This window comes from Nomascus leucogenys, chromosome 10 (genome assembly GCF_006542625.1).
Source record: "Nomascus leucogenys isolate Asia chromosome 10, Asia_NLE_v1, whole genome shotgun sequence".
NCBI lineage: Eukaryota > Metazoa > Chordata > Mammalia > Primates > Hylobatidae > Nomascus > Nomascus leucogenys.
Window position 1 is genome coordinate 20,080,620 of NC_044390.1, and position 17,444 is coordinate 20,098,063.

Genomic DNA, 17,444 nt, shown 5'->3' on the forward strand with positions numbered 1-17,444 from the left:
ATATACTGTCATCATAAATGACAAGATCTAGGTAAAAATATAATGTAAGAGAAAGTCTTATGTACAATATCAACAGGAACAATAAAATTAAGAAATTCAATACAATAACAATGAAAAGATTTCTACAGGTTTTATTTATTTTCAATCCTGGAAGAAATGGATGTGCTGATTCGAATTTACAATAAGAAAAATAAATGAACAATAAAAGCTACTGAAACTCTAAGTAAGAAAACAATGAAAGGGGACCAGCCCTATCAGATAGTAAAATAGCACACAATAAAAAGCTTCAATAATTGGCTGGGCGTGATGGCTCACGCCTGTAGTCTCAGCACTTTGGGAGGCCAAGGCAGGCTGATTACCTGAGGTCAGGAGTTTGAGACCAGCCTGGCCAACATGGCAAAACCCCATCTCTACTAAAAATACAAAAATTAGCTGTGCGTGGTAGTACATGCCTGTAATCCCAGCTACTCAGGAGGCTAAGACAGGAGAATTTCTTGAACCTGGGAGGCAGAGGTTGCAGTGAGCCAAGATCGTGCCCAGCCTGGGCGACAAAGCAAGACTCCATCTTAAAACAAAAACAAAAACAAAAACAAAACAAACAAACAAACAAAAAAAACAAAGCTTAGATAATTAAAACAGTGCATGTAAAATAAGATGGAAAGGACAGAATTGAGAGTTATAAGTGATTCTACTACACTTATCACATTTGTTTTAAAGTGAAGACTGCATCTTCAATCATGGGCAAATACAAACTTTTTAATTCATAGTGTTGAGACAACTTTGTGCTGATCATAATCCTGCAAGACACAACCCCAAACTCCATAATCCAAAATGTTGAAATCCCCAAAGTCAAAATCCCTAAAATCTAAAATCCCTGATGTCTAAAATCCAGACAATACTGAAACATTAAAACTCCAAATGTTAAAATCCTGAAAGCTGAATTCTGGGGAAGAAATTAGTGCATTTTTCAGTTGTGTGAAAGACAGTTGCATGGACTTAATTTTTGGTGTCAACTTGACTGGCTTAAGGAATATCTAGAAATCTGGTAACGCATTATTTTGGGTGTGTCTGTGAGGATGTTTCCAGAAGTGATTAGCATCTGAGTGTGAGTAAATTAGGAGGAGATCTGCCCTCAGTGTTGATGGGCACCATCTAATAGGCCATGTGCCCTGAGAACAAATTCAGAAGACAAACTGGTCCCTATCTCTGAGAGCTGGGACAGACGTTTTTTCTGCTGCCTTGGACATCAGAACTCCAGGCTCACTGGCCTTTGGACTCCGAGACTTACACCAGTGGCTCCCTGGGTCCCAAAGCTTTTGGCTATACCATAAGTTTCCCTGGTTCTCAGGCCTTCAGACTTGGACTGAGCCATGCTGCTGGCATTCCCAGGTCTCCAGCTGGCAGACAGCTTGTCATGGGACTCTCAGCCCCATAATTGTGTGAACAAATTATCATAATAAATCCCTTATCATATATTTATATATATATATCCTAATGCTTCTGTCTCTGTGAAGAACTGTGACTAACACAGATTTGGTATTAGCGAAGCTAAATATTGTACCTTTTACTGTATACAACACAATGAAAGATATGTGAAATTATTCCCTCACAAAAAGGCTGTGATAATGACTTAATGATAAAAGTTTAAAAGCTAACTATTATAGGTACTGCATGTGAAAACAGAAAATTGCTTGTGATGTCTGAGCAATAACCAGATTTTCAAATGCACAGCATACACTTATAGAATGTATAGACCACAACCACTCTCCACACACAAGTGCACAGAGTATTTTGAAGATCACAGAGGTGAAAACACAGGTGAAAAATGCTTGAAATCTCCTCTGCCAAATAATTTGATAGTGCACTTCTGTACCATAATGTAAATTTGCTGTGTTATGTATTTAATCATTATATCATTGTTTAAAAACTTTTATAGATTTTTTATTTTTTATGTTTTTCAAATTTGACTCCACAGAAGTGCATTATCACAATGTTGACTTCGTGTGTAAGCATTGTGAGTGAATATAAAAACTCTGATCCTCAATACATGAAGAGATATCTTATTTTGTATATCTGCATTTGTGAAAGAAAAAATTTTTTCAAGATCTCAGCTCTGTGGGCAACTGCATACTTTGTTGGGACCCATTGCAGTATTTGATAGATCTTGTCAAAAGACTCAGTGTGTCCATCATAGTATTTTAGATGACCACAGTTTAAAACTTGGGTGCACACAATTGCCAACCATAGTGATACGTGTTTATGCATTTCGCTTTTTGTGGGGAAAGGAAAGAGAGATCAGCCTGTTACTGTGTCTATATAGAAGGAAGTAGACATAAGAGACTCCATTTAGTTCTGTATTTGAGATGCTGTTAATCTGTGACCCTACCCCCAACCTTGTCCTCGCAAGAGACATGTGCTGTGGTGACTTAAGGTTAAAAGGGTTTTGGGCGGTGCAGAATGTGCTTTGTTTACTGAGTAAGGAGAAAACCGCCTTTAGGAATAAGGTGGGGCTTGCTGGAGCAATACTGCTAAAAGGTTTATGGAGATGTTCTCGTATACATCTCAAAGCACAGCACCGGTGATGGTAAAGATAATTATGAATAAATACTAAGGGAACTCAGAGGCCGGGGCCGGTGTGGGTCCTCTGTAAGCACAGCACCGGTCCCCTGGGCCCCGCTTTTCCTTCTCTACATTTTGTCTCTGTGTCTTATTCCATTTCTCAAGTCTTTCGTCCCACCTAACGAGAAGCACCCACATGTGTGGAGGGGCAGGCCACCCCTACAGCTTTTTGACCTGTTTCTTTATAAATATGGTTTATTTATAACTGTTATATTTGTGTGACTTTTGTTAGTATTAGTGTTTATGCTTGCAAAAATATGTGTCCTGTTATTGTACGTCTTATTGTGTAAAGTAGCTGATGAAGCATCCTCTCATGTTCTTATACGTTTCTCAAATAAACCCCTTTTTTTTTTTTTTGAGACGGAGTCTCCCTCTCTCCCCCAGTCTGGAGTGCAGTGGCGCGATCTCGGCTCACTGCAATCTCCACCTCCTGGGTTCACGCCATTCTCCCGCCTCAGCCTCGCGAGTAGCTGGGACTACAGGCGCACGCCACCACGCCCAGCAAATTTTTTGTATTTTTAGTAGAGAGGGGGTTTCACCGTGTTAGCCAGGATGGTCTCCATCTCCTGGCCTCGTGATCCACCCGCCTCAGCCTCCCAAAGTGCTGCGATTACAGGCCTGAGCCACTGCGCCCGGCCCTAAACACCATTTTTAAAACGTAAATAATGTCTTTGAAAAGTTCTTTATTTTCGTCTCCAAAATTATATTTTCAAGGTTTGATGTTTTGGGATTTTAGACGTAAGGAATTTTGATCTTTGGGGATTTTAACATTCAGGATTATGGCATTCAGGTTTTTGTCTTTTGGATTACGATCCAAACCCAGTTTGAGTTTACAGCATGGTGGCTGGCTTACCCAGAGCTAGCATTCCAAACAGTATGGGTCAAGTGGCAGCTACATCTTTTTTATGACCTACTATTCGAAGTCATACAATATCACTTCTGCCTTACTCTTCTGGTTGAAGTAGTTAAAAGTCTGATCCAGATTTAAAGGGAGGAAACAGTCTACACTTTTCCTGCCAGCTTTTCCATATAATTTTGTATGCTAGTTGACATTGTTAATTAGCCATGGGTAGTTAATATTTGACAGCATTTGCCAAATATATCCAAATTTACTTTTTTCTTTTCTTCCTTTTTTTTCTTTCTGGATAGAAGGGTCTATTAACATCTTACAGAGCAAAGTTTGAGAATTTCTATTCTCTATATTAAAATGTCATGTTGATAAAATGTTCAACCAGCAGCAACCTTGGAATGATACATTTTGTGGTTATTTACTTAAATTGGAGATAAAATATTGTGGTATTCCTTCAATGCGTCCTTAGAAGAACTTTACACTCTGTCCAACAATAACAATAGATCATTTTTAAAGCCCCTAGACTAGGAATAAGCTTGCTTTCTACGTTGTGTTTGAATTCTCTCCCTTGGCAACCTGTTTTTTCTTCCCTACAACTAAGGCACCATGCTAACCTTTCCAAAGAAGGTCTGTTTCCTAAAATACACAAGAGGTACAGGTGTGGTCCACTTTTGGCTAAGGTAACCAGGAAAAATTTACTGAAAACAATGTGAATCAGCCCTTGAACTACTAAAATGAATGAAGGTTTTGGAAATGTCATCCAATACAAAATTATGACAATTCTGGGAATCACTGTTCCAACTTAGATAAAGTGACATAGCCACATAGCCACTCTTCTGGGCTCCCTCTTTAGAATTCCATTGGTCATTTTTTTTCTTTCTTTGAACTAGTGCCACCTTGTCTAATTTACTGTAGATTCATACTAAGTTCTGACAGTAGATATGGCAATTCCCATTTCATATTCCTCCTAAAATATCTAATAGCTGATCTTGAACATTTACTCTAACACATACATTTTATCAAATTTCATGGAAAACTCTGCTGATATTTTGATTAAAATTGCTTTTAATTAATAACTTATTTGGGGAAAATTGAACATAATCTTCACATTATTTGTGTTCTTTCATATCTACTAATAAAGTTTTAAAACTTTCTTTGCAGAGGTCCTTCACACTGTATGTTAGATTTATCTATGTACTTGATATTCTCTGAGAATATTGCAAGCAGTATTATCTTCTACTTAATTGCAATTTCCAGTTATTTTTGCTGGCATATAAACTGAAAGCACAAAAATTTTTTATTCATTAATTCTATATCCAGCTTTAAAAAAAGATAAAAACCTTATATTACTCCCTAAATCTTTTTCTATATTTGGGGGACTTTCTAAACAAAAGATCCTGTTATCTATAATAATGACAATCATATCCCTTTTCAATGCTAGACATATATTTTTATGCTTGTCAACAAAATACAAAGTACCCAGGTAACTCTTTAAAGAATAATTAGTAATTATTTCTGCCTTTCACATGTATTGTATCATATCATTCACTATTTATAACAGTCATGCAAGACTGACATATTTATTATTATTGTTAGTATTATTATGTTTATTTAATATCCCCATTTCATGATGAAGTCCATGAAGTGACTTTTTCAAGGTTGCTATTCATTAATATGAGTTCACATTGTAAAATCAAATTACCTTAAGTAAAAAAAAAAAACCAATAATAATAATAGTATTTGAAGTGTAAAACTCTGCAAATAGATCAGGAATGTCTGGCACTAGGTGCTCAAACAATATAAGAAAACTAGGCTCTTTTTTTCTCTTTCTCTGTCCTCCTCTTTCCCTTGCCTTCTTCCTTTTTGTCTTTTTTGTTCTCTCTCATCAATCATCTTTCTCTGTGTTAGTTATATTCTCAGAGTAGTTGACATAGTAACCCACAGAAACTTTAGTGTACATTCCTGTAGCTAACAATTGCCTAATTTCTCTTTCCATGATTTAAAGAAAGAATTCTAGAAGGGATTCTCAGTATTCTGGCTTGATATATGGGCATATCTTTGAACTAATCACAATAAGCAGCTTGGTTATTCGTGCACAGATCTTAGTGTATGTGACTGTGTGCTGTGAAAGTTCCTAAGTGGGATGTACTGATTTGCAGTTCACTGTCTCCACTGGAATGGGGCCCTAACATGAATGTAAACCAAGTTGGCTAGTTCCTTACCCTTGCCTAGCCTTATCTGCATTCTTCTCATTGAGGTGAACTTTGGAGATTTGGGAGACAGATACTGTCCCTGAATCCCAGATGCTGAGTATGATCCTTATTAACCCACAAGGAACTAAGAGCAGCAGCCTACCTGAAAGAATACTTCTATTGACACATCTCCTACTGTTTTTTTTTTTTTTCACCGTGTACAAGACTAGAACTCTTAGATAGTTGAATTCACCAAATCAAACCTAACGGTTTCATGAGCACTTCAACATTAATTGGAATATCTGGCCTACATTAGTTTCTGAGCCCAGCCATGTTTAGGACAGAATCATCCCTTACACTCATCCACTGAGGTGACAGGTAACCTTACAGTAGAGAAAACTTAAGTCATAGCACCCAGGGAATTTTTTTCTCAATTATTTGGTTGAATATATTTTAACCAAAGATTTTCCTAGAACATATAGTATTTTTTAAATGTCTACCTTTACTGATAATCAATATGTAATGCAATGTGACACAGTGAAAAAAGACCTGGGTGTAAACATAACCTCTTCATTTCCTATCCTGGTGAAACTGGATGAGGAGCTCTTTAAATTTTCTGACCCTCTGCTTTTTTATTTATAAAATATACATTAAAATACTTATAAGGTTGCTTTAAGGATTAAAGGTATATAAAGAGTAAATTTAGATATATAAATAGTAATATAAATTTATAAATTTACTATTTATATACCTAAATGGAAGTTTGGGTTATTTTTTAAATATCTAGTATGTTAAAAGCATCACGGAAAGATAATACAAAGACAATACCACAGGCAGTTTCTCAAAGAAGAAGCGTATAATTTAGTAAAAACCAAAGTATAAACAGGATCAAACTAAAATTCTAATACAGAAAATGAATAACAAAATTTAAATGATTTCAGAAGACATAATAATTATTTCTCATTTAAGTAATATACAGAATGAATATTATGATAATCTCAAATTCATATTTACAGTTATGATCGCTATGCATAAATCCTTATTCATCTGGAAGTAAATGTTCTTGGCATCTAAATCCATGTATAATTGATGTTTCAATCTATGGCAATAATTCACCACAGAAGAAAAGTATAATTCTATGTTTGGAAAGTTCTAATTAATTTTCAAACTCAATAAAATCCATCATTTAGTCAATGTCCTGGATTGTTGCTCTGAGTATAATTCTGTGGTCATGTCCAAATTTGAAGTGAAGTAAATTATGATTGAATAAACAGACAACTTTTTCCCGGAATGATTTGGAGTTGATGCTTATACTGACTGAATTAATGAATCCTTTGGCACAGCCAAAACATATTCAAAGAAGAAACTCAGAAGAAATTATTTTGTCTTTTCATGGCTGCAAATATTCTACCATTTTTGTTTTCTCAAAAGATTACCAATTATATGCCAACCAACCAGAATAAAACATGAATTGGCGGTTTTAACATACACCTTATCTAACAGGAGAGCCTGCTGTGTTGTCCTGGGTACTCTGGAGAAGAGGAAGGTGCCAAATATTTGTCTCCTAATGCTGGGCTCAACAATCACTAAAGTTCTTAGATTTCCTAGCAGGATTAGTTAGAGAGGGCCTATCATGGATTCTTAATTCTTTAAGAAAACATTAAAAAGTGGCTTCTAATTGCTTTCGTGCAATGGTTAAAGACTAACCAGAGGGGGTGTATTTAGACAGAAAGTGTTTGATTAGGCCTAAAATCTTCCTGCAACAATCTGTGTAAAATTCCTCTAAATGGACTATGGAGTTCAAACTTAACAGACATTATTTTGGAAATTACAGCTCACGTCCACTCATGAATGTATTATAAATTATATGTTTTAAATGCATACCAAATAATAGTACCATTTACATTTTTGGTCTGTTCAGCACTCTATTTAGTAAATATAATTTGATAACCATAAAAATCTTAAGCCTTGAATTACAACTTAGTTCTAAATAAACTTTCATTTATTATGTTGTTTAACAAAAACTTAAGTTTTAGCTCTATGCCAAAGGTTAGCAATAAAAAGATATATAAGACATTATCCTTCTTATAAATATCAATCAAGTAGAGGAATATGCAAATAACATAAGCAGATTATATGGCAAATTTTATTAAAAGTGTGTAGGATCACTCAATTAGCAGAGAAAAGCATAAATTAAGAAGGGGAATGACTGAAGGCAAGATAATTTTGAAGAATCTAGAACTCGATAGTCTAAGACTGAGATCACAAAGTCCCAGAAAAAGGTAATAACAGTGAGTCAAAGTGTCACTTGAAAATAACAATGATGATGATGATGATAACAATAATAGCTAACACTTATTGAGTGCTCACTCTTTGCTAGATAACATTCTAAAAACTTCATGCTTATTTAATAAATGTAATTCTCAGAATAACCCCAAGTGGTTCATTCTACTATTATCACCATGTTACAGATAAGGATACTAAGGCAATGGGCAGTCAACCATATTTTCCAAGGTCACAACAATAGGAAGTACAAGACCCATAGAGCTGAAATTCAAACTCAAACATGGATGCTAGAGCCTGTTTCTATAACTAGGAAGCCATGAGAAAGAATTGTATGAGTCTCAGATTTCTCTCTTAGATCACTGCATAGATGACTTGCCAGTACTAAGAATAAACATTAGAGGAGAAGAAACATTTTTGAAGAGAGAGATTACTAAATATTACTTCTGTTAGTGTTTATTTTGAGGGTCTTGTAGGAGATCTAAATGGAATAGGCTGCTATTAGAAACAGGAATCTGGACCTGGGAGAGAGTTGAAAATTAGAAGTATACATTTGGAGGGCATTTTGTTGACGTCATAAACTCACCCAGGAGTGAGTGGAGTCAGAAGAGATCCTAGAATGGAACAGTGGAGTATGTCAATATTGAGTATGCAGGCAGTGAGCCAGCAAAGAATTATGAATCCAAATGGCCAGAGGAAAGATGATTTCAAATGTTCATGGGGAGGGGTGTTTAGGAGAGCATAAATATTAAGTAAAGGTCAAGGAAAACAAGGGATAAAAAGTGATGACTCAATGTAATATTTCACAAGCTTAATAAGTACAGTTTTGGAAAAAGATGAGAAAATTCAGATTTTAATTGTGTGAAGAGTAGTCATAATTATCTGAATCAATAAGTGATGCTTAAAATGGCACATATTTCAAGCTAATTATTTTACATTATAATATGGATATAAAAATGAGATATATGAAAAATCTCTGTATCTTCTTCTCAATTTTATTTTACTTTCCCCTCAATTTTGCTATGACCCTGACATCTCTCTAAAAAATAAAATCTATTTATAAAATAGATGATGCAAGTTAAACTACCTTTTGAATCACTACCGTAAGTACACAAAGATGATCATAGAATATTTGTTTTTATGATCATCTTTGCTACATCTATCAGTACTTTATACCTCTCCTAAATCAAAATGTTATGCAATCAAGAATCTATATCAAATTATAGAAAACCACTAACAATCGGAAGAGATGATACTATGAAAAACGAAACAAACAAAACCAAACCAAAAGTTGAACCCCCCCCAAAAAAATACAAGGATAAGGTTAAGCAAGCCAGTTAGGTAACCATTAAAAACATTGAATTCATTCAAATCAAATTACTAGTATCTAATTTAGCCTCTCAGCCATAAGGAATCACTGAATGTTAAAAATGTGTGGAAATTTAACAAATAAGGAAACCAAGGCCTTTGGCACTAAAATAGCCTAAAATCATGCTGCTAGTAGTCTTAGAATATAAATCACAACACATGTCTTCCTTGGAATCAACATAAATGCCCATTGACAGTAGACTGGATGAAGAAAATGTGTACATATACACCATAGAATACTACATAGCCATAAAAAAGAATGAGATCATGTCCTTTGCAGCAACATGGAAGGAGCTGGAGGCCCTTATTCTGAGCAAACTAATGCAGAAGCAGGAAATCAAATACCACATGTTCTTACTTATAAGTGGGAACTAAATATTGAGTAGACATGGACACAAAGAAAGGAACAATAGACACCAGGACTTACTTGAGGGTGGAGGGTAGGAGGAGGATGAGTATTGAGAAACTACCTATCAGATAATATGCTTATTACCTGGGTGATCAAATAATCTGTACACCAACCCCCCCCGTGAAAAATAAAACAGAACACATCTTGATTCAAATTTCAGTGTTCTTTTGACTACACTACACTGTATCCTTCTAAATTTTGTAGTCTAAGTAATTTAAACTTGCATCTAAAATCTCTATATACCCGAGTCAACTACATTAAATATTCATGTATAGATTTATAAATGAATTGGCATATCTGATTGTGTATGACAATATATTACTGAATATGTTGCAATTCTTGCATTATTATCCTTGTATATAGTAGGCAAAAATGACTTGCTAATGAAAAGATTGCTTTCAAATGGCATGTCTATTTCCAAGAACTGTGTAAAACGTTGAATCAGCATTACCCATTATCTTTAGTTTCTTGAATTTTTTGCCACAGTGATTATCCTCTATGAAGATCTGACAAAAGCTTAAGAAAGAACAATGCCCAGAGAGACTGGAATTATTTCTCCTTAAAAAAACATACAAGGATAAGGTTAAGCAAGGTTAAATGTAAATATGTCAATGTGTAGAGCTTATGTTTCTTCATAATGCATAGTGCAAGTGTGCTATTAAATGCTCCAGAAAAATTGACTTAAACTTAGAGAAACTTGTATTTTTTTTCCTAGCTTTGCTCCCAAAGAAAGACAACCAGATGAATGAATCCAAAACTTAAAACTTATAGGTTTTTGAAAAGGCGATTTCACCTCACATTTATAAATTTAGTCCATGACTGTATATGACTATGCTAATTAGTGAAAAGAAGCAGATATTTTTGTTCTGTGCACTTGTTTGTGTGTTCTGTTTCCATTAAAACCTTCCTTTTAAAAACAGGAATAAGCAGTAACCATTATAATTGGTATGACACCAAAGTCTGTAGCTTAAGCCTCCTTAATATAATAAATCATGAACTCAAGTTGGAATGGCTTTCATTCCTTAAATGCAAGAGAAATTTTTTAAATTAAAAGAAAAAATCTTCAACTTCATATATCATAGAACTATGCATAAGCATTCTAACAGTCTTATCATTAAAACATAAGTGTTTTATTTAGGTAAATGAAACAACCATTTTTTTCTGAGAATATATTCAGTATTACTCATTAACACCTCTTAAATTGACAGTAAGATTAGAACATGTAAACACAAATTACTATGGAAGATTAGGTTTAGCAGTTGGTAGAATTATGTGTCAGGAATGATTTGGGAGAGAGCTCAGAAAATATGAAAAACTGCCTTAAGATCAATTACAATAATAACCAAGTAAGTAAAACTTACAAAGGTCAGTGCTCAGGTTTATCACAAATAAGAACTATGCTGGAATTTGAGAGTTAAAATTTCTCAGAGAACCCATAATTTTAAAATGTCAAATTGAAAATTTTTACTACAGATGAAGCTGCTCCAGCAAAGGAAATATGAATTACAATGACTTCTTAAAATTACTTCTCACCTATGTTCATTCATATAGCCAGCAATCAGTAAATATTTGTGGAATAAGTAAATAATTAGAGAAGTCTCTCCTTGACACAAACTGCTTTCCTAAACATTTTTTTGTTTCTTATTTTAGTGTTTCTTAAGGTATTGATAGTCCCTGTATGCTCTATTAACCAGCGCTGTAGATTGCAAGTTAGTAGAGAAACGTAGATTTACTTTATGTTATCTTATCCAATTGAGTTTAGAAGAAAAATTCTGGGATTTCCCTTTTCATCCACATGTTTTCACTACTTTATCTTTCAAGAGAAAAGGAATGAGGAAAGATCAACCAAGGGAAAATGAAAAATGACAAGTGTTGAAGACACATATGTGTGATATCTGTAAATATAACCAAGTAAGCCCAGTCAGAATTAGAGTCTTTCGTGCCGACCTAGCAGGAGTGCTCCCTAGAATGAAGCCTTAGACTTTTCCAGATATTTCTCTGGAGACCTCAGAGTCCCTTTTTTTTTTTATACACACATATATATATGTGTCAAATATATATGCATGTATATATATATGTCAAATATCTATACATGTTTATATATGTCAAATATCTATACATGTATATATGTCAAATATCTATACATGTATATACAGATATAAAAAATATATATATAGCATGAGAGCCTGTTAGGAGCCAGGTACTGTGAGATATATATATATATACACACATATATATATATATATATATGTGTATATATATATATATATATAGAGAGAGAGAGAGAGAAAGAGAGTCTTTTTTTTCTTTCTTCTCAAATCCCTACATTTACTCACTCCCACTTCCCTATTTCCAATGACCTAAGATATCAGAATTTCTATCTACTTCCCTTTTTAGCCCCCAGAAGAACCAATATTTTCCACAGGGAACCTTTAGTTAAGAGGTATCACTGGATGTGCTTAAGTTAAGAAGTATCACTGGATGTGCTTTGGTCTTTTTAATAGAAAAGATATTTATTTACCAAATGTGCTATAAATATATCTCTATGTGAAACAAATCATATACAATAAATTATCAGCTAAAAATTCTCCTCAGAGGTAACTTGAAACCAAAGTCAAATTTGGCTGAAACACAGAAGATCTAGTTCTCTTTAACCTAAAAATATGTAGTAGTCGAATTCCACTGAAGGGCTTGGCAATGCAGTAATATGTTTGTAACTAGGGCCTAATTTCTTGTTATTACCAGTGGTTTATGGTCAAAGTATTACAGTCAGCACATTGTAAAAAACATTTGGGAGAGTAGCTTACTTAGTGCCAAACTTGAATTGAAATTTCATTTCTGGTAGCTTATCTGCACACATCTCTAAAGGCATCTTAGTTCTGGTTCTATGATAAACAAAAACAAAGGGGGAATTGGACAAGGAAAACAATCTGTATTTGTGGTTTGTTTTCAAACTGGCTTTCTTCCTCACTTGAGTGAACAAACCAACATACAATCAGAAAGAGTAGGGGCCCAGGGAAGGGAGTGAAATTTAAGATATCTTACAGTGCAGTAAACTCAAAACCGTTAACATTCACAAACCATTTTTAAAGCCTATAATTTGTGCTAGAATGATTCAGAGTGATGGGCCTTTCATCTAAACCTTGATATTATGCCAGGACTTGCTTTTCCTTTCAGTTCCTATAGGCCTCAGGAGGCTAGCCAGCCCCACTGTAGCTCCAGGTATCGTTCATTCATTTCTTTTGTAAGCATTTATAGCATGAGAGCCTGTTAGGAGCCAGGCACTGTGCTATTCGCTAGGGATGCAAAGATAAATAAATCATCGTTCCTGACCCCCCCAGGCACTTATTACCAGTTTAGGAGGGAAATGATAGTAAGACTCTTGGAGTGTGACAAGTGCTGTGATACAAAAAAAAAAAAAAAAAAAAAAAAAAAAACAGAGCTATAACAGGTGGGGAATAAAAGGATGCAACACCTAGTCCATGGAGTCAGAGAAGGCTTCCTAGACAAAATGGGTCTTGAAGAGAAAGCAGGATTTCACACAGTAAATATTCAATATCTACCATTTCTTATTGTTGTTATTATTACAGCTTGATCACCTCTAATCCAAAATCTTTTTTTTTTTTTTTTTGAGATGGTGTCTCGCTCTATCACCTAGGCTACAGTGCAGTGGCGCAATCTCAGCTCACTGTAACCTCCGCCTCCCAGGTTCAAGCAATCCCCAGCCTCAGCCTCCCAAGTAGCTGAGACCACGGTTGCCCACCACCATGTCCAGCTAATTTTCATATTTTTAGTAGAGACGGGGTTTCACCATATCGGTCAGGCTGGTATCAAACTTCTGACTTTGTGATCCGCCCGCCTCAGCTTCCCAAAGTACTGGCATTACAGGCATGAGCCACAGCGCCTGGCCTGAAATCCCTTTTGAGCACAGTCATGATGCCCTAAGTGGAAAATTCCACATGTAAGTACTTAACAAAAACTTTGTTTAATGCACTAAAATATTTAAAATATTGTATTAAATTACCTTCAGGCTATTTGTATAAGGTATATATGGATCATAAATAAATTTCATGTTTATACTTGGGTCTATTCCCTAGGATATCTCTTTGCAAATATTCAAACGTCCAAAAAAAAATCTGAAATCTGAAACACTTCTGGTCCCAAGCATTTCAGATAAGGGATATTCGACCTGTACTGTGATTATTATTTATATGTCATAAAAGGGTGTTATTCATTTCTAGTCTCAACTGATAAATCATTTCATATGAGAGATGAACAGTTTACTAGGTACAATTTTTTTTGGAAATTAACAAATACAAAATGCAGAGCAGCAGATGATAAACCTTATAAAAATCAGGAGTTTTGTGAAGCTGAAACTGGTAGTATCACAACAAAGCAGTCTTTATTTATGTGACCTATCCCAACTGTCCTAAAAAGGTCAATTGAATTATGATCATAACATTGTTTCAAACAAAATGCCTTTGGCTGGATCACTCTGGAGTTACTTTGTCCCTGGAATGCTGCTCTCATATTTCCTAAAAAGGGAAGTCCCTTCTATAAAAGTGTATCACTCATGGATGAGAAGGAAGCCATAACTGTAATTTAGACTATTAGAACACGGGTCAGCAAACTATGACCCTTGGGGCCAAATCCAACCTGCTGCCTGTGTATATAAATAAAGCTTTATTTGCAAACAGACACACCCATTCACTTAACCACTGCCCATGGCTGTTTTCACATTACAAAGGCAGAGTTGAGTAGTTAAGATAGAGACCTTATGGCCTCCATAGCCTTAAAATATTTACTTTTTGACTCTCTACAAGTTTTCCAAACCCTGCATTACACTATTAAAGTAATTCATAGCAGTTTACACATTGCAATGACTTCTTTCTGACATCGGCGGGGCAGTGCGGGTGGGGGTTGGCGGGATTTGTCACTAATGCTTTCATCTTTAAAGTGTTCAAGTACAAGGGGCCTTATTTAAAGTTATTATTCATTTGAGTTATTCTATATTTTCAATGTATTGACTGACAATAATTCTTTTCCTTGCTGATAAATTTTCTTGACTATTTATTTATAAACCAACCAGAAAGCATAATAATTTTAAAGCCTATTTTTAAAAATTGTATCATCTCCTTTGTCCTATTCATTTTTACCTTAAATATGACCTTTATCATAACATATGGAAAGAAATGCTTAAGTTCTGTAAACAATTCCAGTTAATATGACTCCAGACCAATTAAATGTACATCGTAAAGAGAGTTAAGTGGTTTATAATTTATCATCCTAGGCTGGGCACAGTGGCTCGCGCCTGTAATCCCAGCACTTTTGGAGGCAGATGTGTTCGGATCACTTAAAGTCAGGAGTTTGAGACCAGCCTAACCAACATGGTGAAATATGTCTCTACTAAAAATACAAAAATTAGCTGGGCATGGTGGCGGGCACCTGTAATCACAGATATTTAGGAGGCTGAGGGGAGATAATCTCTTGAACCTGGGAGGTGGAGGTTGCAGTGAGCCAAGATTGCACCACTGCACTCCAGCCTGGGCAACAGAGCAAGACTGTCTCAAAAAAAACAAAACAAAACAAAACACCTTCACTATAAGTGGGAGGAAATGCTGGGATTGAGGGCATGGATTCTGTGTTTTATAAGATTTAAAGATTCTTTTGATGATGAGATATAACACAATGACACTAGGATAGATGAAGGGCAGAAATCTTTGTTACTTAACAGCTCCAAACTGCTAGGCAGGGCCAACAGTTGTTGCACCCTGGGAAAGTGTAACAGCAAGTTGAAGCTGTAGGGAGAAACTAATATATGGCAAGTGGGGTGGGGATAGCTAGGTTTCCTAAATTCCTCTGGATTGGCTAATTTGAATAGTATCCTGTGCTTCGGGGAAAAAGGATTATCCCTAGTCGTCTGATATATGGTCTTGGGATGATAAAGGCTGGTACATAGAGGATCAGAGTATAAGACTCAAAAAGGAAAATGGATGGAGTACGGACTTAACTAGCTGTTCAAGAAGGGAAAGTGGCTGGGCACAGCGGCTCACGCCTGGAATCCCAGCACTTTGGGAGGCCGAGGCGGGCAGATCACCTGAAGTCAGGAATTCGAGAGCAGCCTGGCCAACATGGTGAAACCCCATCTCTACTAAAAATACAAAAATTAGCTGGATGTGGTGGTGGGCACCTGTAATCCCAGCTACTCCGGAGGCTGAGGCAATCGCTTGAACCCAGGAGGCAGAGGTCGCAGTGAACGGAGATAGGCATTGCACTCCAGCCTGGGCGGCAAGAGCGAAACTCCGTCTCCAAAACAAAACAGAACAAAACAAAACAAAACGAAGGGGAACTGACGAGCCTCTAGTCAAGGCTTCAAAATTGAGTCAATCTTCCTTTTCATAAAACGAACGCAAAACTACACTCTGGGGTTGGATTTCTTAAATTCAAGTCGGGTTACAAATACTGGTGAACGATTGGGCCCTGACCGAGTTACTTAATCACTCTAAGCCTCAGTTTCCACATCTTCAAAATAGGGAGAAAAAAGTATCTACCTTTGAGGGATTGTTGTATGATGAAATGAGAGCTCTGTATTAAGTGTTGGGGTATTAGTCTGCTTTCACGCTGCTTATAAAGACATAACCGAGACTGGGCAATTTATAAAAGAAAGAGGTTTAATTGGACTCACAGTTCCACATGACTGGGGAGGCCTCAGAATCACGGTGGAAAGCAAGAAGGAGCAAGTCACATCTCCCATCAATGGCGGCAGGCAAAGAGAAAATGAAAGACAGGTGAAACGGGTTTCCCCTTATCAAACCATCAGATCTCGTGAGACTTACTAACTACCATGAGAACGGTATGGGGGAAACTGACCCAATGATTCAATTATCTCCACCTGGCCCTGCCCTTAACAAGTGGGGATTATTACAGTTCAAAGTGAGACTTGAGAGCCAAACGATTTCAGCTGGGCACTGTATCCGGCCCATAGTGATTACTCAGTATGTGATAGCCATTACTATCAGGACCAATTCTACACTTGACCCAGAGTATTATAGTCTGTTATCCTAGAAAATACTATTACACAAAATGGACTGTGGTACAGTTTTTAAAAATATTACTACATATGCCTTTTTGAATACAGAAAACCAAATATACAGAGACCATGTCTGATACATAAATTCCCTTTCCTTTAACAGCTTGTTCTGTTAAAGCTATCCTAATGATAATATTCTGCTTACCACTTAATCAGTTATACAGTGAATTTAAACCAGTAGGTTATAATTTTGAAATCACAGCTCAAGTAAAATTGCTTTTTATTGATTTTTTTTTTAAAAAGAAAACAGCATCATATAATTTTACCTTTCTGCAATAGCCATAGTAACCTAGGGTTTAACAATGATTCATGACATGGTTTTAAATTTAAAGATCTATTGATTTGTTAAATTTTTCTTTAACTGTAAGAAGAAAACAAAGACTCTAACTGCAAGTAAAAATTCATCTGAAGTTACTGGAAGGAAGAATTTTTGCTAAACATATCTATAACCATCTTTCTATATTTTCTAAACATGCAATGTTGTGTTACTATACCTTTATCATTTAGCTATATTGAAAAATAATTTATCTTTATTATAGAAATTAAATATTTTTCAGAGAAATAAAGCCTAAAGTTGTAAGTATATAAGAGATTTTTTTAAAAGTTGTGAAATTAAATGGTATCTTTATATTT